The sequence below is a fragment of the Oncorhynchus keta genome, unplaced genomic scaffold (genome assembly GCF_023373465.1).
Source record: "Oncorhynchus keta strain PuntledgeMale-10-30-2019 unplaced genomic scaffold, Oket_V2 Un_contig_1817_pilon_pilon, whole genome shotgun sequence".
Taxonomy (NCBI): Eukaryota; Metazoa; Chordata; class Actinopteri; order Salmoniformes; family Salmonidae; genus Oncorhynchus; species Oncorhynchus keta.
The window spans coordinates 65001-88986 of record NW_026280780.1 but is presented as its reverse complement, the minus strand read 5'-3'; the positions used below and the strand labels follow the sequence as shown (position 1 = coordinate 88986).

Genomic DNA, 23986 nt, shown 5'->3' with positions numbered 1-23986 from the left:
GGCTCTGCAACTCTCTAAATATGTGCTCAGCAACTCTCCTAAATATGTGGCCAGCAACTCTCTAAATACATGGCTCTACAACTCTCTAAATATGTGGCTAAGCAACTCTCTAAATATGTGGCTCTGCAACTCTCTAAATATGTGGCTCAGCAACTCTCTAAATACATGGCTCTGCAACTCTCTAAATACCTGACTCTGCAATTCTCTAAATACCTGACTCTGCAACTCTAAATTCCTGACTCTGCAACTCTCTAAAGATATGGCTCAGCATACAACCAACCAACATGAATACAGGCACATGTGAATGTCATGTGTCCTGAGTGGTAAGTAGAAACACATCTATCTCTGTTACGGTCCTCTACGTCATTCACTGGTACAATGCTTACATAAATATCTGCACCATAAAATCCATCCTGGTAAACAACACTGCAAAGGATGCAAACACAAACATATTACAACAAAACAAACATCCATATTAGTGCAAGTTGACATGCAGGCACCATCTAGACACCAACCCTGTCTGTCTGTGGAGAGGTTAGTTTGTCAATCAAAAACCACCAGACATGAGAGGGGTGGAGCCAAACAGGGAAGTTCTGCAGGCACTCTTCCTACTCTGTCTCTCTTTGTGAATCCCAAACCATCGCCTTGCCCCCCACCAACTCTCAGAGGGCCCTCTGTTGTCACGTGTTGCTGACCAAACTCAGAGGGTGACTTCCAGAGTGGTGAGGGGATCAATAAACCTATCAAATTCGGTACTCATGCCGCATTCAAAACAACTGGGAACTCGCAAATCTCCGACGTCTGACTTCAGTGTGTCCAAGACAACTGAGAACAGTGAAAAAAAAACTAGCTTGGACTGAGATTTTTTTTTTTTTTTAATTAACGGTCATCCAACTCTTCTGAATTCCAAGTGGTAAACTCAGGCATCTTTCTAGAGCTCCACTTTCCGACGCTTTCACTGATTTGACTTCAAAAGATTTGACATCTTTTTTTTCCCCAGAGTTCCCAGTTGTCTTGAAAGCACCAACACTCCGGACTTGAATGGTGCAATTCATATTCCACATTTAAATAACAAAACAAGCAAGAAATTAAAATGAACAAATCCCCCCCCCCCCCTGTCGTGTAACAAAATATAACAGTTAGCATGAGTGCTATGTCATCTTTTATACGTGTCGAGTCAGGACATCGGACATAAACAACACGTGTCATTTCATTCAAAGCCTCTATTATTTTGTGTGAAATTGCAAAAGTAAAAAAATAACGCAGTGCCTTATGGGATTCCACTTCTCTCTGAAGCTGGCAGCATTGCTGGCTCAGTAGAAGAGACCACCGGTGGGGGCTAATTAGCCCCTACACCTCTATAGTTTTACCTGCATTTGGGACACTTGTGCAAAAGGGGAAGTGAGTGTGAACACCTAAATGGGGGGGGCAAGGGGAAGGGGGGGGATTTGGGATCCAGTCTTTCTCTGAGGTGGTAAGGAGGCTGGGGAGGTCCAGAAAGTGCATCTCGCACCCCACGCTAGGAGTCAAAGGGGGCCTTCGTCGAAACACCAATCAGAAAACAGTTAGTTGAACTAATGAACAGTCCTAAAGGTGATGTCACTACTGTCACTGCTAAATAGCTCTTCTTCCTACCACATTCTGATCAGACTGTTGAAACAACTCGATGACAAATAATCACATGTTCCATTTAGCAGACACTTTTATCCTAAACACCTCCTATATTTTAGGCGTGGGTGTGGCCCCAGCGGGAATCACCACCAACAACATTTGGCTCCAAGCACCAAGCTCCAAGCCACAAGGTCCAAGCTCTAAGGTCCAAGCTCCAAGCTCTAAGGTCCAAGCCCCAAGCTCTAAGGTCCAAGCTCTAAGGTCCAAGCTCTAAGGTTCAAGCACCAAGCTCCAAGCCCCAAGGTCCAAGCTCTAAGGTCCAAGCTCCAAGCTCTAAGGTCCAAGCCCCAAGCTCTAAGGTCCAAGCTCTAAGGTCCAAGCTCTAAGGTTCAAGCTCCAAGCTCCAAGCTCTAAGGTTCAAGCTCCAAGCTCCAAGCTCTAAGGTCCAAGCTCCAAGCTCCAAGCTCCAAGGTCCAAGCTCCAAGCTCCAAGGTCCAAGCTCCAAGCTCCAAGGTCCAAGCCCCAAGGTCCAAGCTCCAAGCTCCGAGGTCCAAGCTCCAAGGTCCAAGCTCCAAGCTCTAAGATCCAAGCTCCAAGCTCCAAGCCCGAGGTCCAAGCACCAAGGTCCAAGCTCCAAGCTCCAAGCAAGCTCCAAGCTCTAAGTCCAAGGTCCAACAACCAAGCTCCAAGCTCCAAGCTCCAAGCCCAAGGTCCTCTAAGCTCCAAGCAAGCTCAAGGTCCAAGCTCCAAGCTCCCAAGCTCCAAGGTCCAAGCTCCAAGCTCCGAGCCCAAGCTCAAGGACCAAGGTCCAAGCTCCAAGCTCCAAGCTCCCACCAAGCTCCAAGCTCCAAGCCCCAAGGTCCAAGCTCAAGCACCAAGACCAAGCTCCAAGCTCTAAGTCCAAGCTCAAGCTCCAAGCTCAAGCTCCAAGCTCTAAGGTCCAAGCTCCAAGCTCCAAGCTCCAAGCTCCAAGCTCTAAGGTCCAAGCTCCAAGCTCCAAGCTCCAAGCTCCAAGCTCTAAGGTCAAGCTCCAAGCTCTAAGGTCAAGCTCCAAGGTCAAGCTCCAAGCCCAAGTACCAAGGTTCAAGTCAGGCTCCAAGCTCTAAGGTCCAAGCTCAAGCACTAAAGCTCCAAGCTCAAGCTCCAACAACTCCAAGCACCAAGCTCCAAGCTCTAAGGCTCCAAGCTCCAAGCACCAAAGGTCCAAGGCTCCACCAAGCTCCAAGCTCCAAGCTCCGCTCTAAGGTCCAAGCTCCAAGCTCTCCAAGCACCAATCCAAGCTCACAACAACCAAGCTCCAAGCTCTCAAGCTCAAGCACCAAGCACCAAGCTCCAAGCTCCAAGCACCAAGCTCCAAGGCTCCAAGCTCCAAGCTCCAAGCTCCAAGCTCCAAGCTCCAAGCACCAATCTCCAAGCACCAATCTAAGCACCAAGCTCCAAGCACCAAGCTCAAGCACCAATCTCCAAGGTCCAAGCTCCAAGCTCCAAGCACCAAGGTCAAGCTCCAAGCTCTGAGGTCCAAGCTCCAAGGTTCAAGCTCCAAGCTCCAAGCACCAAGCTCCAAGTCCAAGCTCCAAGCTCCAAGCACCAAGCTCCAAGCTCCAAGCTCTAAGGTCCAAGCTCCAATCTCAAGCACCAATCTCCAAGCACCAATCTCCAAGCACCAAGCTCCAAGCACCAAGCACCAAGCTCCAAGCTCCAAGCTCCAAGCTCCAAGCTCCAAGCTCTAAGGTCCAAGCCCAATCTCCAAGCACCAATCTCCAAGCCCAATCTCCAAGCGCCAAGCTCCAAGCACCAATCTCCAAGCAGGCACCAAGCTCCAAGCACCAATCTCCAAGCACCAATCTCCAAGCCCCGAGCCGAGCCCCCCGAGGTCCAAGCACCATGCTCTACCTGAGCCACACAGGACCTCATGATCATGATGATTATAACATTTACATCTAGTATTTTTTCCCAGGTCCATCTGTTACCTCTCTCTGGCTCTGTTATGACACTTTGCTTTTTGGTCCTCTGTGACCAAGATAAAAGAGACGAGATGTCACCCAGATAAAACTGAGAGTTTCTGGGTATCGTATATGTGTGTGTGCATGTGTGTCTTGTGTGTGTGTGTTGTGCGTGTTGTATTGTGTATGTGTGTGTGTGTGTGTGTGTGTTGCATGTGTGTGTGTTGTGTGTGTGTGTGTGTGTTGTGTGTGTGTGTGTGTTGTATGTGTGTTGTGTGTGTGTGTTTATTGTATGTGTGTGAAGAATGCTGCTGTGTGTGTGTTGTATGTGTGTGTGTGCTGTGTGTGTGTAGTGCATGTGTTTTGTGTGTGTGTGTTCTGTTGTGTGTGTGTGTGTTGTGTGTGTTGTATGCGTGTTGTCTGTGTGTGTTATATGTGTGTGTGTTGCATGTGTGTTGTGTGTTGTATGTGTGTTGTGTGTGTGTTGTGTATGTGTTGTATGTGTGTAGTGTGTGTGTGTGTGTGTGTGTGTGTGGAGTGTGTGTGTGTGTTGCATGTGTGTTGTGTGTTGTATGTGTGTTGTTGTGTGTGTGTGTGTTGTTGTATATGTGTGTGTGTGTGTTTGTTGTATATGTGTCTTGTGTGTGTAGTGTGTGTGTGTGGTGTGTGTCTGTGTGTGTGTGTGTGTGTGTGTGTGTGTGTGTGTGTGTGTGTATGTGTGTTTGTGTGTGTGTGTTGTGTGTTGTGTGTGTTGTGTGGTATGTGTGTTGTGTGTGTGTGTGTGTGTTGTGTGGTATGTGTGTTGTGTGGTATGTGTAATGTGTGTGTGTGTGTATTTGTGTCTTTCTGTCCCTAGTTGGTCGCATAATTTCATTTCCAGTCCGCTCATCTCCCTCAGACAGCCATTTGTAATAGAAATACCCCCAGCTCTGCATGAATGACTCCAGATTGGCCATGAGAGCAATTAAGGGAGTGGCTCAGAGTTAATGGAAACACTGTCTATGTCACCTATCTCTATGTCAGGACTCCGCTAGAGTGTCTAAAATCAGCCGGCACTTCTGGCATATAGGGGTTGGGGGTGGGGGGGGGTTGTTTCATTTGTTAAGTTTAGTAAAGGGGGTTGTTTCATTTGTTAAGTTTAGTAAAGGGGGTTGTTTCATTTGTTAAGTTTAGTAAAGGGGTTGTTTCATTTGTTAAGTTTAGTAAAGGGGGGGTTGTTTCATTTGTTAAGTTTAGTAAAGGGGGGGTTGTTTCATTTGTTAAGTTTAGTAAAGGGGGGGTTGTTTCATTTGTTAAGTTTAGTAAAGGAGGGGTTGTTTCATTTGTTAAGTTTAGTAAAGGGGGTTGTTTCATTTGTTAAGTTTAGTAAAGGGGGTTGTTTCATTTGTTAAAAGTTTAGTAAAGGGGGGTTGTTTCATTTGTTAAGTTTAGTAAAGGGGGTTGTTTCATTTGTTAAGTTTAGTAAAGGGGGGGTTGTTTCATTTGTTAAGTTTAGTAAAGGGGGGGTTGTTTCATTTGTTAAGTTTAGTAAAGGGGGGGTTGTTTCGTTTGTTAAGTTTAGTAAAGGGGGGGTTGTTTCATTTGTTAAGTTTAGTAAAGGGGGGGTTGTTTCATTTGTTAAGTTTAGTAAATGAACTTTCAGCCTCCTTAGACACCAGATGCAATTATGAAGAGAGAAAAAAAAGATTGGAAAATTATAATCCTGATCATATTCCGCCTCCGTCTGTTAGAGCTATCATCCTCTATTGGATGAGGGGGGAGGGTCTGTTAGAGCTATCATCCTCTAGGGGGATGAGGGGGGTCTGTTAGAGCTATCATCCTCTAGGGGATGAGGGGGGTCTGTTAGAGCTATCATCCTCTAGGGATGAGGGGGGCTGTTAGAGCTATCATCCTCTAGGGGATGAGGGGGGGGGCTGTTAGAGCTATCATCCTCTAGGGGATGAGGGGGAGGGGCCTGTTAGAGCTATCATCCTCTAGGGATGAGGGGGCCCATCCTCTAGGTTAGGGGGTTTCCATTTGGGCTATCATCCTCTAGGGGATGAGCTATCATCCTCTAGGGGATGAGGGGAGGGCTGTTAGAGCTATCATCCTCTAGGGGATGAGGGGGCTGTTAGAGCCATCATCCTCTAGGGGATGAGGGGGTTATAATCCTGTTAGAGCTATCATCCTCTAGGGGATGAGGGGGGGCCTGTTAGAGCTATCATCCTCTAGGGGATGAGGGGAGGGGCCTGTTAGAGCTATCATCCTCTAGGGGATGAGGGGGGTTAGAGCTATCATCCTCTAGGGGATCTGTTAGAGCTATCATCCTCTAGGGGATGAGGGGGGGGCTGTTAGAGCTATCATCCTCTAGGGGATGAGGGGGTCTGTTAGAGCTATCATCCTCTAGGGATGAGGGGGTCTGTTAGAGCTATCATCCTCTAGGGGATGAGGGGGGGGTCTGTTAGAGCTATCATCCTCTAGGGATGAGGGGGGCCTGTTAGAGCTATCATCCTCTAGGGGATGAGGGGGGCCCCTGTTAGAGCTATCATCCTCTAGGGGATGAGGGGGGCCCTGTTAGAGCTATCATCCTCTAGGGGATGAGGGGGGCTGTTAGAGCTATCATCCTCTAGGGATGGGGGGCAGGGGCCCTGTTAGAGCTATCATCCTCTAGGGGAGGGGGGCCCTGTTAGAGCTGTCATCCTCTAGGGGATGGGGGGCAGAGCTAAGAGGGATGAGGGGGCTGTTAGAGCTATCATCCTCTAGGGGATGGGGGGCAGGGAATCCTCTAGGGAGAGGGGAGGGGGCCCTGTTAGAGCTGTCATCCTCTAGGGGATGAGGGAGAGGGTGATGGGGCAGGGAGGCCCCCTGGGCTATCATCCAAGGGGATGGGGGCAAAGAAGAGGGAGAGGGTATAGAGCGCTGGGTGAGGGAGAGGGTTACCTGGGCTTTCCAAATCCAAAGACACAGATCTAGGATCAGATCCCAGATCCTTCCCCAATCCTAACCCTAACCAATAGGATGGTACACAATGGACCTGGTATGGAGGCAACTCCATACCAAACACTACAACCCCCAGAACCCCCCAGCCCAGACTGACGGTCATCTCACAGGAGTCGGTGAGTCTTTGGGCCCGGTCCCATGCTATGGGGTGGCTTTCTCTGGTGGGGTAAGATCAGCATGCACTGCTTCTGTCCTCTATCCCGAAAACCCCATTTCACATCATATACAGACACAGAGAGAGACAGTTAGAGAGAGAAACAGAGAGAAAGAGAGAAGAAGAACTAGAGAGAGAGAGAAAGAAAGAGAGAGGAAGAGAGAAAGGAGAAAGGAGGATGATAGAGAGAGCGAAAGAAAGAGAGAAAAGAGGAAGATAGAGAGAGAGACAAAGGGAACAAGAGGAGCGAGGTATACACAAATAAAGACAGAAAGAGAAGATAAAGAGAGAAGGGAGGGATACTCACCCTCCGTATGTGGGGATGTGAGGTGGGGGTGCAGCTGCTCTGAATGTGTTGTAGACCGTACGCCCTCGACCTCTTAGATGGGCCCCTCTGTAGGCCGCCACCGCAGCACTGGCTGCTGAGTAGGGGAAGCCCGGTACTGGAGGGGGGGAGACAGAGGGAGACAGAGAGAGAGACAGGGACAGAGAGAGACAGAGAGAGAGAGAGAGAGAGAGAGAGAGAGAGAGAGAGAGAGAGAGAGAGAGAGAGAGAGAGTACGGTAGAGAGAAGGGGTGAGAGAAAGAGAGAGAGAGAGAGGGAGACAGAGAGAGAGAGAGAGAGAGAGAGAGAGAGAGAGAGAGAGAGAGAGAGAGAGAGAGAGGAGAGAGAGAGAGAGAGAGAGAGAGAGAGATTATCATTTCACAGAGAAATGCTTCAGTGTTCTGTGTAAAACATTGCAACAAGATGAATTGTAAATTCAGATTACACCGATTCAAGTCAAATATTAAAATACTAAAACTGCACAAAACAAACACTCTCCCATTCCCTACATAGTGCACTACTTTTGACTACAGCTTATAGGGCACTATCTAGGAATAGGGAGTAATTTGGGACACACCCAGTGAGTTAACAGGATTAGAGTGTGATTTTGGACCAGGCTGTCCTAAAGACACCAGGCTGTCCTAAAGACACCAGGCTGTCCTAAAGACACCAGGCTGTCCTAAAGACACCAGGTATATTGACAGGAGAGTCACAAGGTAAACATCTTCCTATTGATTGTATTATGCATGTGACAACAACAATAACAGACTATGATGATGGGTCAATGTTCTCATAGTCTGACAGGTAATATACACTACAGGCTTTGTGTGACCTTGGAAACGGATAACATTTTTCTGTGCTATCAAGTATATCACACTCAAGCACTCAAACACTCCAAGTGGTCAGAACCTTGCAACACTCCAAGTGGTCAGAACCTTGCAACACTCCAAGTGGTCAGAACCTTTCAACATTCCAAGTGGTCAGAACCTTCAACACTCCAAGTGGTCAGAACCTTTCAACACTCCAAGTGGTCGGAACCTTTCAACACTCCAAGTGGTCGGAACCTTTCAACACTCCAAGTGGTTGGAACCTTTCAACACTCCAAGTGGTCGGAACCTTTCAACACTCCAAGTGGTTGGAACCTTTCAACACTCCACACTCCAAGTGGTCGGAACCTTTCAACACTCCAAGTGGTTGGAACCTTTCAACACTCCAAGTGGTCAGAACCTTTCAACACTCCAAGTGGTCGGAACCTTTCAACACTCCAAGTGGTCAGAACCTTTCAACACTCCAAGTGGTCAGAACCTTTCAACACTCCAAGTGGTCGGAATCTTTCAACACTCCAAGTGGTTGGAACCTTTCAACACTCCAAGTGGTTGGAACCTTTCAACACTCCAAGTGGTCAGAACCTTTCAACACTCCAAGTGGTCAGAACCTTTCAACACTCCAAGTGGTCGGAACCTTTCAACACTCCAAGTGGTCAGAACCTTTCAACACTCCAAGTGGTCGGAACCTTCAACACTCCAAGTGGTCAGAACCTTTCAACACTCCAAGTGGTCGGAACCTTTCAACACTCCAAGTAGTCGGAACCTTCAACACTCCAAATGGTCGGAACCTTTCAACACTCCAAGTGGTCGGAACCTTTCAACACTCCAAGTGGTCGGAACCTTTCAACACTCCAAGTGGTCGGAACCTTTCAACACTCCAAGTGGTCAGAACCTTTCAACACTCCAAGTGGTCAGAACCTTGCAACACTCCAAGTGGTCGGAACCTTTCAACACTCCAAGTGGTCGGAACCTTTCAACACTCCAAGTGGTCGGAACCTTTCAACACTCCAAGTGGTTGGAACCTTTCAACACTCCAAGTGGTCAGAACCTTGCAACACTCCAAGTGGTCGGAACCTTTCAACACTCCAAGTGGTCGGAACCTTTCAACACTCCAAGTGGTCAGAACCTTTCAACACTCCAAGTGGTCGGAACCTTTCAACACTCCAAGTGGTCAGAACCTTTCAACACTCCAAGTGGTTGGAACCTTTCAACACTCCAAGTGGTCGGAACCTTTCAACACTCCAAGTGGTTGGAACCTTTCAACACTCCAAGTGGTCAGAACCTTTCAACACTCCAAGTGGTCAGAACCTTTCAACACTCCAAGTGGTCAAACCTTTCAACACTCCAAGTGGTTGGAACCTTTCAACACTCCAAGTGGTTGGAACCTTTCAACACTCCAAGTGGTCAGAACCTTTCAACACTCCAAGTGGTCGGAACCTTTCAACACTCCAAGTGGTCGGAACCTTTCAACACTCCAAGTGGTCGGAACCTTTCAACACTCCAAGTGGTTGGAACCTTTCAACACTCCAAGTGGTTGGAACCTTTCAACACTCCAAGTGGTCAGAACCTTTCAACACTCCAAGTGGTCAGAACCTTTCAACACTCCATACAGAAAAGAGAGAGGAAAATCAGATGGAGAAAGACACAGTCTGCATGACAGAGACGTGTGTGTGTGTGTGTGTGTGTGTGTGTGTGTGTGTAGGATAGATATTAATTAAAACCTTTTAAGGAGGCTGTGAATTTTTGCCGCTTTTGGTTAAAAATCGTGCAAAATTTCAACGTCCCGCTACTCATGCCAGGAATATAGTATTTGCATATGATTAGTATGTGTGGATAGAAAACACTCTGAAGTCTCTAAAACTGGTTAAATCATGTCTGTGACTATAACAGAATGTGTGTAGGAGGCAAAATCCCAAGGAAAACTGTTCACCAAAAAACACAAAAAAATATCCCTCCGCCAGTCTCTGTATTGTCTATGGCAAGGGAAAATAGATAGAGTGCAGTTTACAATGCCTACAGCTTCCACACAATGTCCCCAGTACTGGCATTTGAGTTGAAGTTTATCCTTGGTGGGATGAGGAATAGGCACTTCCTGTCTTCGGGTCCCTCAGAGGAAGTCATGAAAGGGAGAATATGGACCATGATTTCAAGACTTGCTGCTATCGAATACAGATCGCCCCGTGATCAATTTGATCGATTATTAACGTTTACTAATACCTAAAGTTGGATTACAAAAGTAGTTTGAAGTGTTTTGTCAAAGTTTATAGGCAATGTTTTTAATTTTTAAAAAATGACGTTGTGTTTTTGAAAGCTGTTTTTTCCTGATCAGACGGGCTTCATAAATGGACATTTTGGGTGTACATGGACGGATTTAATCGAAAAAAGACCCAAATTGTGATGTTTGTGGGACATATTGGAGTGCCAACAAAGAAGCTCGTCAAAGGTAATGAATGTTTTATATTTTATTTCTGCGTTTTGTGTAGCACCGGCTACACTATTATTCTGTTTACGTCCCCTTTGGGTATTCCGGGGGTTGCATGCAATCAGATAATAGCTTCTAATGCTTTCGCCGAAAACCATTTTAAAATTCTGACATGTTGGCTAGATTCACAACGAGTGTAGCTTTAATTGAGTACCCTGCATGTGTGTTTTAATGAAAGTTTGAGTTGTATCGAGTACTATTAGTTGTCACTGATATTTCCGCTGATGTTGATCGCTGTACAGGGACAGCAGCCACAAGATTAAGTAATTAGAGTTGTTATGGATTACAGGTAGGACAGTTAAAGTGAAGAGGGTTGGTGAAGATTACAGGTAGATGAGGGTTGTTGATGAGGGTTGTTGGAGATTACAGGTAGATGAGGGTTGTTGATGAGGGTTGTTGGAGATTACAGGTAGATGAGGGTTGTTGATGAGGGTTGTTGGAGATTACAGGTAGATGAGGGTTGTTGATGAGGGTTGTTGGAGATTACAGGTAGATGAGGGTTGTTGATGAGGGTTGTTGGAGATTACAGGTAAATGAGGGTTGTTGATGAGGGTTGTTGGAGATTACAGGTAGATGAGGGTTGTTGATGAGGGTTGTTACAGGTAGATGAGGGTTGTTGGAGATTACAGGTAGATGAGGGTTGTTGGATTACAGGTAGATGAGGGTTGTTGATGATAGATTACAGGTAGATGAGGGTTGTTGGAGATTGGGATGAGGGTTGTGATAGATTACAGACAGGTAGAGTAAAGGGATGAGGTTGTTGGAGATTACAGACAGGAGAGTGAAAGGGATGAGGGTTGTTATAGATTACAGACAGGAGAGTAAAAGGGATGAGGGTTGTTATAGATTACAGACAGGAGAGTTAAAGGGATGAGGGTTGTTATAGATTACAGACAGGAGAGTAAAGGGATGAGGGTTGTTATAGATTACAGACAGGAGAGTAAAGGGATGAGGGTTGTTATAGATTACAGACAGGAGGGTAAAGGGATGAGGGTTGTTATAGATTATAGACAGGAGATGAAAGGGATGAGGGTTGTTATAGATTACAGACAGGAGGGTAAAGAGATGAGGGTTGTTATAGATTACAGACAGGAGAGTTAAAGGGATGAGGGTTGTTATAGATTACAGACAGGAGAGTTAAAGGGATGAGGGTTGTTATAGATTACAGACAGGAGAGTAAAGAGATGAGGGTTGTTATAGATTACAGACAGGAGAGTGTTGAGATGAGGGTTGTTATAGATTACAGACAGGAGAGTAAAGGGATGAGGGTTGTTATAGATTACAGACAGGAGAGTTGTTGATGAGGGTTGTTATAGATTACAGACAGGAGAGTAAAGGGATGAGGGTTGTTATAGATTACAGACAGGAGAGTTGAAAGAGATGAGGGTTGTTATAGATTACAGACAGGAGAGTAAAGAGATGAGGGTTGTTATAGTTTACAGACAGGAGAGTTAAAGGGATGAGGGTTGTTATAGATTACAGACAGGAGAGTTAAAGGGATGAGGGTTGTTATAGATTACAGACAGGAGAGTAAACGGATGAGAGTTGTTATAGATTACAGACAGGAGAGTTAAAGGGATGAGGGTTGTTATAGATTACAGACAGGAGAGTAAAGGGATGAGGGTTGTTATAGATTACAGACAGGAGAGTAAAGAGATGAGGGTTGTTATAGATTACAGACAGGAGAGTAAACGGATGAGGGTTGTTATAGATTACAGACAGGAGAGTGAAAGGGATGAGGGTTGTTATAGATTACAGACAGGAGAGTTAAAGGGATGAGGGTTGTTATAGATTACAGACAGGAGAGTAAAGAGATGAGGGTTGTTATAGATTACCGACAGGAGAGTGAAAGAGATGAGGGTTGTTATAGATTACAGACAGGAGAGTAAAGGGATGAGGGTTGTTATAGATTACTGACAGGAGAGTTAAAGAGATGAGGGTTGTTATAGATTACAGACAGGAGAGTAAAGGGATGAGGGTTGTTATAGATTACAGACAGGAGAGTGAAAGAGATGAGGGTTGTTATAGATTACAGACAGGAGAGTAAAGAGATGAGGGTTGTTATAGATTACAGACAGGAGAGTAAAGGGATGAGGGTTGTTATAGATTACAGACAGGAGAGTAAAGGGATGAGGGTTGTTATAGATTACAGACAGGAGAGTAAAGAGATGAGGGTTGTTATAGATTACAGACAGGAGAGTGAAAGGGATGAGGGTTGTTATAGATTACAGACAGGAGAGTAAAGAGATGAGGGTTGTTATAGATTACAGACAGGAGAGTAAAGAGATGAGGGTTGTTATAGATTACAGACAGGAGAGTTAAAGGGATGAGGGTTGTTATAGATTACAGACAGGAGAGTTAAAGCACATCTAAACAACAGTCTAGTGAGCCGACTCAACTCCCAGTGTCCTGAAGCAATCAGCACGTCTCAACAACAGTCTAGTGTTTCCCCCTTCTGATGACCAGGTGGCGAATCGCATCTCTGTATCTCTGGCAGACATATCAGTGTGGATGACGGATCACCACCTCAAGCTGAACCTCGGCAAGACGGAGCTGCTCTTCCTCCCGGGGAAGGACTGCCCGTTCCATGATCTCGCCATCACGGTTGACAACTCCATTGTGTCCTCCTCCCAGAGCGCTAAGAACCTTGGCGTGATCCTGGACAACACCCTGTCGTTCTCAACTAACATCAAGGCGGTGGCCAGTTCCTGTAGGTTCATGCTCTACAACATCCGCAGAGTACGACCCTGCCTCACACAGGAAGCGGCGCAGGTCCTAATCCAGGCACTTGTCATCTCCCGTCTGGATTACTGCAACTCGCTGTTGGCTGGGCTCCCTGCCTGTGCCATTAAACCCCTACAACTCATCCAGAACGCCGCAGCCCGTCTGGTGTTCAACCTTCCCAAGTTCTCTCACGTCACCCCGCTCCTCCGCTCTCTACACTGGCTTCCAGTTGAAGCTCGCATCCGCTACAAGACCATGGTGCTTGCCTACGGAGCTGTGAGGGGAACGGCACCTCAGTACCTCCAGGCTCTGATCAGGCCCTACACCCAAACAAGGGCACTGCGTTCATCCACCTCTGGCCTGCTCACCTCCCTACCACTGAGGAAGTACAGTTCCCGCTCAGCCCAGTCAAAACTGTTCGCTGCTCTGGCCCCCAATGGTGGAACAAACTCCCTCACGACGCCAGGACAGCGGAGTCAATCACCACCTTCCGGAGACACCTGAAACCCCACCTCTTTAAGGAATACCTAGGATAGGATAAAGTAATCCTTCTCACCCCCCTTAAAAGATTTAGATGCACTATTGTAAAGTGGCTGTTCCACTGGATGTCATAAGGTGAATGCACCAATTTGTAAGTCGCTCTGGATAAGAGCGTCTGCTAAATGACTTAAATGTAAATGTAATGTAGTGAGCCGACCCAACTCCCAGTCTCCTGAAGTAATCAGCACGTCTCAACAACAGTCTAGTGAGCCGACCCAACTCCCAGTGTCCTGATACAATCAACACGTCTCAACAACAGTCTAGTGAGCCGACCCAACTCCCCACCACCTCAGACCAGTGTCCTGACACAATCAGCACATCTAAACAACAGTCTAGTGAGCCGACCCAACTCCCCACCACCTCAGAACAGTGTCCTGACACAATCAGCACATCTAAACAACAGTCTAGTGAGCCGACCCAACTCCCAGTGTCCTGACACAATCAGCACATCTAAACAACAGACTAGTGAGCCGACCCAACTCCCAGTGTCCTGAAGCAATCAGCACGTCTCAACAACAGTCTAGTGAGCCGACCCAACTCCCAGTGTCCTGAAGCAATCAGCACGTCTCAACAACAGTCTCGTGAGCCGACCCAACTCCCAGTGTCCTGACACAATCAGCACATCTAAACAACAGACTAGTGAGCCGACCCAACTCCCAGTGTCCTGAAGCAATCAGCACGTCTCAACAACAGTCTAGTGAGCCGACCCAACTCCCAGTGTCCTGACACAATCAGCACGTCTCAACAACAGACTAGTGAGCCGACCCAACTCCCAGTGTCCTGAAGCAATCAGCACGTCTCAACAACAGTCTAGTGAGCCGACCCAACTCCCAGTGTCCTGACACAATCAGCACGTCTCAACAACAGTCTAGTGAGCCGACCCAACTCCCAGTGTCCTGACACAATCAGCACGTCTCAACAACAGTCTAGTGAGCCGACCCAACTCCCAGTGTCCTGACACAATCAGCACGTCTCAAATCACAGAAGTCTAGAGCCGAAGGTGTCCTGAAGCAATCAGCACGTATTCATGATGCCCTCATTAATCACAGAAGAGGAGAGACAGGAGAACCTAAAGTACTGGCCCAACACACACTGACACACATCACACACACGCAACACACACACACGCGCACGCAACACACACACACACATGGGTGCACGAACATACAGACACACAGACACACAAAGCGTAATGGTGTTTGGGGGATTTGAAAGGTGAGACAAAGTGAATCGATACGGAGCATCTTGTAATTAAAAGAATGTTCACTGAATTAGGAGAATGACTGGAGAAATGAAACATATTGATTTCAATTTACAAAATATAGTTCAGCCCCATGACGCCCTTGACAAGACAATTTAGGTCTCTCTCTGTCTCTCTCTGTCTGTCTCTCTGTCTCTCTCTCTGTCCTCTCCCTCTGTCTCTATGTCTCTCTCTCTCTCTGTCTCTCTCTGTCTATCTCTGTCTTTCTCTCTGTCTATCTATGTCTCTCTCTCTCTCGTCTATCTATGTCTCTCTGTCTCTCTCTCTGTCTCTTCTCTCTCTGTCTATCTAAGTCTCTTTCTCTGTCTCTCTCGCGCTATTTATCTCTCTCTTTCTCTCTCTCTCTGTCTCTCTATGTCCTTCTTCCTGACTTTGTTCATATAATGATAAATCAGGATGATATTTTTCACCATAATGAGAGAGAGGGTAATGACAGGAGAGGACAGAAGGTCAGGAATGGTACAGCCAAGGTAAACACGCATGCATGCGCACACACACACACACACACACACACACACACACACACACACACACACACACACACACACACACACACACACACACACACACACACACACACACACACACACACACACACACACACGCACGCACGCACGCGCACATGCCAAAGAGATATATATGGAAAAAGACATAGAAAGAGGAAGAAATCCTCTCCGAGTCTTAAAATGCTTGGCGTGTGTGTGTGTGTCTGCGTGCGTGCGTGCGCGTGCGTGTGCGTGCGTGCGTGTGTGTGCGTGCGTGCGTGCGTGCGTGCGTGCGTGTGTGTGTGCGTGTGTGTGGAGTGTGTAGGAGTTTCTACCCCTCTACTCTATTAATATCTATTTGTTACCACTGTCTTCTGATTATTCTGTACTGCACTAAAGCATTGTTTCAATTAACCCAGGTTGGTGTGGCCTTGGTGGGCATTTCATCCCAGGTTGGTGTGGCCTTGGTGGGCATTTCATCCCAGGTTGGTGTGGCCTTGGTGGGCATTTCATCCTAGGTTGGTGTGGCCTTGTTTCAACCTAGGGTGGGCATTTCATCCCAGGTTGGTGTGGCCTTGGTGGGCATTTCATCCCAGGTTGGTGTGGCCTTGGTGGGCATTTCATCCCAGGTTGGTGTGGCCTTGGTGGGCATTTCATCCCAGGTTGGTGTGGCCTTGGTGGGCATTTCATCCCAGGTTGGTGTGGCCTTGGTGGGCATTTCATCCCAGGTTGGTGTGGCCTTGGTGGGCATTTCAACCTAGGGTGGTGTGGCCTTGGTGGGCATTTCAACCTAGGGTGGTGTGGCCTTGGTGGGCATTTCATCCCAGGTTGGTGTGGCCTTGGTGGGCATTTCATCCCAGGTTGGTGTGGCCTTGGTGGGCATTTCATCCCAGGTTGGTGTGGCCTTGGTGGGCATTTCATCCCAGGTTGGTGTGGCCTTGGTGGGCATTTCAACCTAGGGTGGTGTGGCCTTGGTGGGCATTTCAACCTAGGGTGGTGTGGCCTTGGTGGGCATTTCATCCCAGGTTGGTGTGGCCTTGGTGGGCATTTCATCCCAGGTTGGTGTGGCCTTGGTGGGCATTTCAACCTAGGGTGGTGTGGCCTTGGTGGGCATTTCATCCCAGGTTGGTGTGGCCTTGGTGGGCATTTCATCCCAGGTTGGTGTGGCCTTGGTGGGCATTTCATCCCAGGTTGGTGTGGCCTTGGTGGGGCATTTCATCCCAGGTTGGTGTGACCTTGGTGGGCATTTCAACCTAGGGTGGTGTGGCCTTGGTGGGCATTTCATCCCAGGTAGGTGTGGCCTTGCTGGGCTCAAATTGAGTTGCTCTGGCCTTAGTGTAGGACCTGTATCTACTACGCTTTATTCTGGGACAATCCGGATCACTCTGAGTTACAACGCGGCAAAATGTTTACTTGCCGAGGATTATGGGCTCGAGGTGGCTTCCTTGATCACGCGGGTCGCCAGCCGGTGTAAGAAACTAGTGAAAACGCAGAGCGGAATGTTTACATTTTCTATGCAGGTGGCTGGAGGGCGTTTGCGCTCGTTGGATGCATCTCCGCCTTGTCGTTTTGTCGTTATCCGACTGAGCCGGTGTTGCCCGGGCTCCCCATCTGAACGCGGCGTCGAAGGAGCACAGCGAGAGGAGCAAGACATTCAACGGTGGCCGCATGTCACTGAGCCGTGGGATGCCGAGGACAACGGCCTCCCAACGAGAGGAGCGGATACCAACAGCACATAGTTTCACCGTCTTGGAGCCTGATCTTCCTGCACCTTCGACTGCGACTGCAGTGCCTACGATGTCAATGTCAACGTCGGGGGGCGGGGGGTTAATTACATTATGAAGGGCAGCTCTGAACAGTTGAAACTGGATTTTAAAGAGCTGATTGACTCTCTGCTAGACACTAACAAAAGACACATCATATCTGCTCCTGTGTCCTCTCTGAATCGAGACATTGAACACTTTAGCAGCAGGGATCTTTCTCTATCACAACTGGCTATCTGGGTTCCTGATGATTGCAGCTCGCACTATAAGGGTGTAAAATCATTTTGTTGACAACTATAAGGAGGATAACACCTTTTGGAAACAAAACACATTTTTAGAAGGAGGATGGGATCCACCCAAATCATCTGGGTTCCTGGGTCCTTTCACAGCACTATAAGGAGGATGGGATCCACCCAAATCATCTGGGTTCCTGGGTCCTTTCACAGCACTATAAGGAGGATGGGATCCACCCAAATCATCTGGGTTCCTGGGTCCTTTCACAGCACTATAAGGAGGATGGGATCCACCCAAATCATCTGGGTTCCTGGATCCTTTCACAGCACTATAAGGAGGATGGGATCCACCCAAATCACCTGGGTTCCTGGGTCCTTTCACAGCACTATTAGGCTGCATTGAGACAATGACTTATCAATGACCCAAGCCCAGCTCAGCTAATCCCTACCATCGTGACGCAGGTTCCTGGGTCCTTTCACAGCACTATAAGGCTGCGTTGAGACAATCACTCATCAATGACCCTAAGCCCAGCTCAGCTAATCAATACCATTTTTCGCTGAGTTATCATAATGCTTCAGCAAATGTACATTATACCAGGTAGACACAATGTAACCTAATGTATGCCCTCTAACTGCCCCGAATGCCTCTGCTGATCCTACAGCTGTTGTTGTACGCAGTAATCATGTGCCTATGAACCAGAAGAGTTGCCTGCCCGTCTGTCTCATCCTGACACGGTCATTACTATGCGACAGCTGGAGATCAAATTTGAATACTGAAACAATGTTGTAAATGTCAGAGAGACAGACAGCAAGATTTTTATAAATCTCTGCTGTTGAAAACTATATGTTCCAAGCACTTAAAGAAATGTGAGATATTGTCTAGATGCCATTTTTGTAGGGGAGAACAAGTTTATAAATTGCCTGGCTGGGCTGATGAGATAGTCAGACGGAACAGAATAAATGGGCATTTAACATCATAGATTTAGACGGTGGTAATTTGTGGAATAGACACTGGTTGGAATGAAACATTTTTTTAATCCAATCAGCTTTCAGGATTACCAATGTATAATGTACACCAATGACCTGACCACCCAGAGTACTGCTGAATCATGTGATGTGGATGTGGTTCTCTGAATCATGGTTGTGGATGTGGTTCTCTGAATCATGTGATGTGGATGTGGTTCTCTGAATCATGTGGATTGTGGATGTGGTTCTCTGAATCATGTGTTGTGGATGTGGTTCTCATGTGATCAATGTGTTGTGGATGTGAATCACCCAGTTCTCTGAATCATGTGTTGTGGATGTGGTTCTCTGAATCATGTGTTGTGGATGGTTCTCTGAATCATGTGTTGTGGATGTGGTTCTCTGAATCATGTGTTGTGGATGTGGTTCTCTGAATCATGTGATGTGGATGTGGTTCTCTGAATCATGTGATGTGGATGTGGTTCTCTGAATCATGTGATGTGGATGTCTAAGACCTAAAGACTCGGAACACAGTTAATGACTAGGCTTCTGTCCTCTTACCTGCATAGAACTCTGGACTGTAGACTGCACCGACGACTGGGTTCAACTTCCACCCTGGAGAGAGAGAGAGAGAGAGAGAGAGAGAGAGAGAGAGAGAGAGAGAGAGAGAGAGAGAGAGAGACAGAGAGAGAGAGAGAGAGAGAGGAGATAGAAAGAGAAACTGAGAGAGAGAGAGATAGAGAGAAAGATTCTAGAGAGATAGAGGCAAAACAGAGAGTGGAGAGACAGAGGAGAGTGAGTCTTAGAGAGAGAGAGAGGCCCGAGAGAGAGACAGAGAGAGAGGCCCTGAGAGACCCCTCCCACAGAGAGAGAGAGACACAGAGGAGTGAGTCTTAAACCCCTCCCAGAGAGACAGAGTGAGTCTTAGACCCTCCCAGAGAGAGACCAGAGAGAAACCCTCCCACAGAGGCCCAGAGAGAAACTCCTCCCAGAGAGAGCCCAGAGAGAGAGGCCCGGTGAGTCTTAGAGAGACCTTAAACCCCTAACAGAGGCCCAGTGAGTCAGAACCCTCCCACAGAGGCCCGGAGAGAGCAGGAGAGGCCGGTGAGCCTTAAGAGGAGACCCCTCCCAGAAGGAGATAAAAAATTAAACTGAGTAGCTGTTGCAGGATAGAAGTGAAAATATTCTAGAAGATAAAGGCAAAACATATCAGTGGTTTTAAACCCCTCCCACAGAGGCCCAGTGAGTCTTAAACCCTCCCACAGAGGCCCAGTGAGTCTTAAACCCTCCCACAGAGGCCCAGTGAGTCTTAAACCCCTCCCACAGAGGCCCAGTGAGTCTTAAACCCCTCCCCACAGAGGCCCAGTGAGTCTTAAACCCCTCCCACAGAGGCCCAGTGAGTCTTAAAACCCTCCCACGGAGGCCCGGTGAGTCTTAAACCCCTCCCACAGAGGCCCAGTGAGTCTTAAACCCTCCCACGGAGGCCCGGTGAGTCTTAAACCCCTCCCACAGAGGCCCGGTGAGTCTTAAACCCCTCCCACAGAGGCCCGGTGAGTCTTAGTCCCACAGAGGCCCGGTGAGTAAACCCTCCCACAGAGGCCCGGTGAGTCTTAAACCCTCCCACAGAGGCCCGGTGAGTCTTAAACCCCTCCCACAGAGGCCCGGTGAGTCTTAAACCCCTCCCACGGAGGCCCGGTGAGTCTTAAACCCCTCCCACAGGAGGCCCGGTGAGTCTTAAACCCCTCCCACGGAGGCCCGGTGAGTCTTAAACCCCTCCCACAGAGTCTTAAACCCCTCCCACGGAGGCCCAGTGAGTCTTAAACCCCTCCCACAGAGGCCCGGTGAGTCTTAAACCCTCCCACAGAGACCCGGTGAGTCTTAAACCCTCCCACAGAGGCCCGGTGAGTCTTAAACCCTCCCACAGAGGCCCGTTGCATGAGTCTTAAACCCTCCCACAGAGACCCGGTGAGTCTTAAACCCCTCCCACAGAGGCCCCCAAAACCCTTTTACAGGAGCAGCATGAGTCTTAAACCCCCAAACCCACAGAGGCCCGGTGAGTCTTAAACCCCAATCCCAAACCCTTTTAACTTGGAGGCCCGGTGAGTCTTAAACCCTCCCACAGAGGCCCGGTGAGTCTTAAACCCCTCCCACAGAGGCCCAGTGAGTCCCCCAAAACCCTCCCCACAGAGGCCCGAGAGAGTCTTAAATCTCCCACAGAGGCCCGGTGAGCCTTAAACCCCTCCCACAGAGGCCCATTGAGTCAATAAACCCTCCCACAGAGGCCCGGTGAGTCTTAAACCCCTCCCACAGAGGCCCGGTGAGCCTTAATGTGTCCCCAAACCCAGAGAGGCCTGTGGCAGCAGTCTTAAACCCTCCCACAGAGGCCCTGTGAGTCTTAAACCCTCCCACAGAGGCCCGGTGAGTCTTAAACCCTCCCACAGAGGCCCGGTGAGTCTTAAACCCCCCCACGGAGGCCCGGTGAGTCTTAAACCCCTCCCACAGGAGTCTTAAACCGGTGAGTCTTAAACCCTCCCACAGAGGCCCGGTGAGTCTTAAACCCCTCCCACAGAGGCCCATTCCTACATCAATGTGAGTCTTAAACCCTCCCATCACAGAGGCCCAGTGAGTCTTAAACCCTTTAACAGGTTGGGTTTCCACATGCTGTCATATCATTTCTACATCAATGTGCCCGGGTTGAGTCTTGCTGTCAAATTCCTACTCCCCCAAACCCTTTAACTTGGAGGCCATGCTGTCATATCATTCCTACATCAATGTGTCCCCCAAAACCCTTTAACTTGGTTTGGGTTCTAAACCCCTTCCTACATCAGAGGCCCAGCATGAGTCAAATCAACACCAATGTGTCCCTTTAACGGAGGCCTAGGAGAGCAGCATGTGAGTCATTCCTACATCATTTGCATAAGGATTGACTGTCTTCATTCCTATTGGTCCCCCATTACCCAGCATGCTGTCATATCATTCCTACATCAATGTGTCCCCAAACCCTTTATTGGTTGAGAGAGCAGCATGCTGTCATATCATTCCTAGATCAGGCCCTTTTATCAGAGCAGCATGCTGTCATATCATTCCTAAGAGCAGCACATCAACCCTTTTAACTTGTCAGACAGCATGCTGTCATATCATTCAAATGTGTCCCTAAAGTACGTTGGGTTCTAGAGAGCAGCATGCTGTCATATCATTCCTACATCAATGTGTCCCCCAAACCCTTTTAACTTGGTTGGGTTCTAGAGAGCAGCATGCTGTCATATCATTCCTACATCAATGTGTCCCTTTTAACTTGGTTGGGTTCTGGAGAGCAGCATGCTGTCATATCATTCCTACATCAATGTGTCCCCAAAACCCTTTAACTTGGTTGGGTTCTAGAGAGCAGCATGCTGTCATATCATTCCTACATCAATGTGTCCCCCAAAACCCTTTTAACTTGGTTGGGTTCTGGAGAGCAGCATGCTGTCATATCATTCCTACATCAATGTGTCCCCAAAACCCTTTAACTTGGTTGGGTTCTAGAGAGCAGCATGCTGTCATATGATTCCTACATCAATGTGTCCCTTTTAACTTTAACAGGTCACACATAAGTAGTAAAGACTTCAATACAAAGCTAATTAACAAAATATTATATTTTCATGGTAAAAGATTTACAGCTTAATACTGTTCTGATCCTCAAAAAGGAGATGATGAAACGTAAAGACAAACAATCAAACAGCTGTGTTGTATATGGATGGAGGAGGAGGAGGGAGGAGGAGGAGGAGGAGGAGAGGAGGAGGAGGAGGAGGAGGAGGAGCATGCAGAGGAGGAGGAGGAGGAGGAGGAGGAGGAGCATGAGGGGAGGAGGAGCATGCAGAGGAGGAGGAGGAGGAGGAGGAGGAGCATGCAGGAGGAGGAGGAGGAGGAGGAGGAGGAGGAGGAGGAGGAGGGAGGAGGAGGAGGAGGAGGAGGAGGAGAGGAGGAGGGGAGGAGGAGGAGGAGAGGAGCACAGAGGAGGAGGAGGAGGAGGAGGAGCACGAGAGGAGGAGGAGGAGGAGGAGGAGCATGCAGAGGAGGAGGAGGAGGAGGAGGAGAGAGGAGGAGGAGGAGGAGGGAGGAGGGAGCATGCAGAGGAGGAGGAGGGAGAGGGGAGGAGGAGCATGCAGAGAGGAGGAGGGAGGAGGAGGAGGAGGAGCATGCAGAGGAGGGAGGAGGAGGAGGAGGAGGAGGATGCAGAGCATGCAGAGGAGGAGGGGAGGAGCATGCAGGAGGAGGAGGAGGAGGAGGAGGAGGAGGAGGAGAGGAGGAGGATCAGGGAAGAGGGGAGGTGGAGGAGGAGGAGGAGGAGGAGGAGGAGGATCATGCAGAGGAGGAGGAGGAGGAGGAGGAGGAGATGCAGAGAGCATGCAGAGGAGGAGGAGGAGGAGGAGGAGGAGGAGGAGCAGAGGGAGAGGAGGAGGAGGAGGAGGAGCATGAGAGGAGGAGGAGGAGGAGGAGCATGCAGAGGGAGGAGGAGGAGGAGGGAGGAGGAGGAGGAGCATGCAGAGGAGGAGGAGGAGGAGGAGGAGCATGCAGAGGAGGAGGAGGAGGAGGAGGAGGAGGAGGAGGAGGATGCAGAGGAGGAGGAGGAGGAGGAGGAGGAGAGGAGAGGAGGAGGAGGAGGAGCATGCAGAGGAGGAGGAGGAGGAGGAGGAGGAGGAGGAGGAGCATGCAGAGGAGGAGGAGGAGGAGGAGGGAGGAGGAGGAGGAGGAGGAGGAGCATGCAGAGGAGAGGAGGAGGAGGAGGAGGAGGAGGAGGAGGAGGAGGCAGGAGCATGCAGAGAGAGGAGGAGGAGGAGGAGGAGGAGGAGTAGGAGGAGGAGGAGGAGGGAGGAGGAGGAGGAGGAGGAGGATCAGAGGAGGAGGAGGAGGAGGAGGAGGAGGAGGAGGAGCATGCAGGAAGAGGAGGAGGAGGAGGAGGAGGAGGAGGAGGGGGGAGGAGGATCAGGAAGAGGAGGAGGAGGAGGAGGAGGAGGAGGAGGAGGAGGATCAGGAAGAGGAGGAGGAGGAGGAGGAGGAGGAGGAGGAGGAGGAGGAGGAGGAGCATGCAGAGGAGAGGGACAAGAACGATCAGGAGGAAACAACTAACAAACAACAGGAAGAGGAGGAGGAGGATGGAGAAGGAGGAGGACAGACATGTTTGGAGCTTCTGCAACATCCAGTCATCTACCAGAGTAAGGAGAACCATCAGACAGACACAAAGCGACATTTAGCATTCACACTCCACCTCACCAAGCCTGGAGCCAAGTCATAGCAACAACAATCAGAGTCATCAACCAAATCAAAACAGAAATCAAAACAGAAATAAAAAAAAAACTGATCAAATCAACCAATCAATGAATCAGTCAATCAATCAAGTCATTCCAGCTTGAATCAGCTAACAGAAGGGAAAATAATAAAAACAGGATGCATTGTGGTCCAAAAACACAATCAACGGGTTCCACAGTCCCAGAGTAGAGGTGCAACGAGTCAGTGCATGTCTCAACCAATCAGATTGATCACGCATCATCAGTCATCATCACGCTAGCAGCTAGACTGAGACACTGAGTGGTAAAACACGCCATAACACACAAGAGAAAACATACAATCAGAACACAGCTTCAAGAAACAACCAACTCAACCACAAGCCAAAAGAAAGTCACGTGAATTTGAGCGTAGCGAGCATTCGAGAAAGA

At 48.6% G+C, this 23986-nt stretch overlaps 1 pseudogene; it reads right to left on the bottom strand.

Annotated features, from left to right (window-relative positions):
* Window positions 1–352: 352 nt before the first annotated feature.
* The window catches only part of LOC127920042 (RNA binding protein fox-1 homolog 1-like), a 55917-nt pseudogene continuing 32283 nt past the window's right edge, over window positions 353–23986 (bottom strand).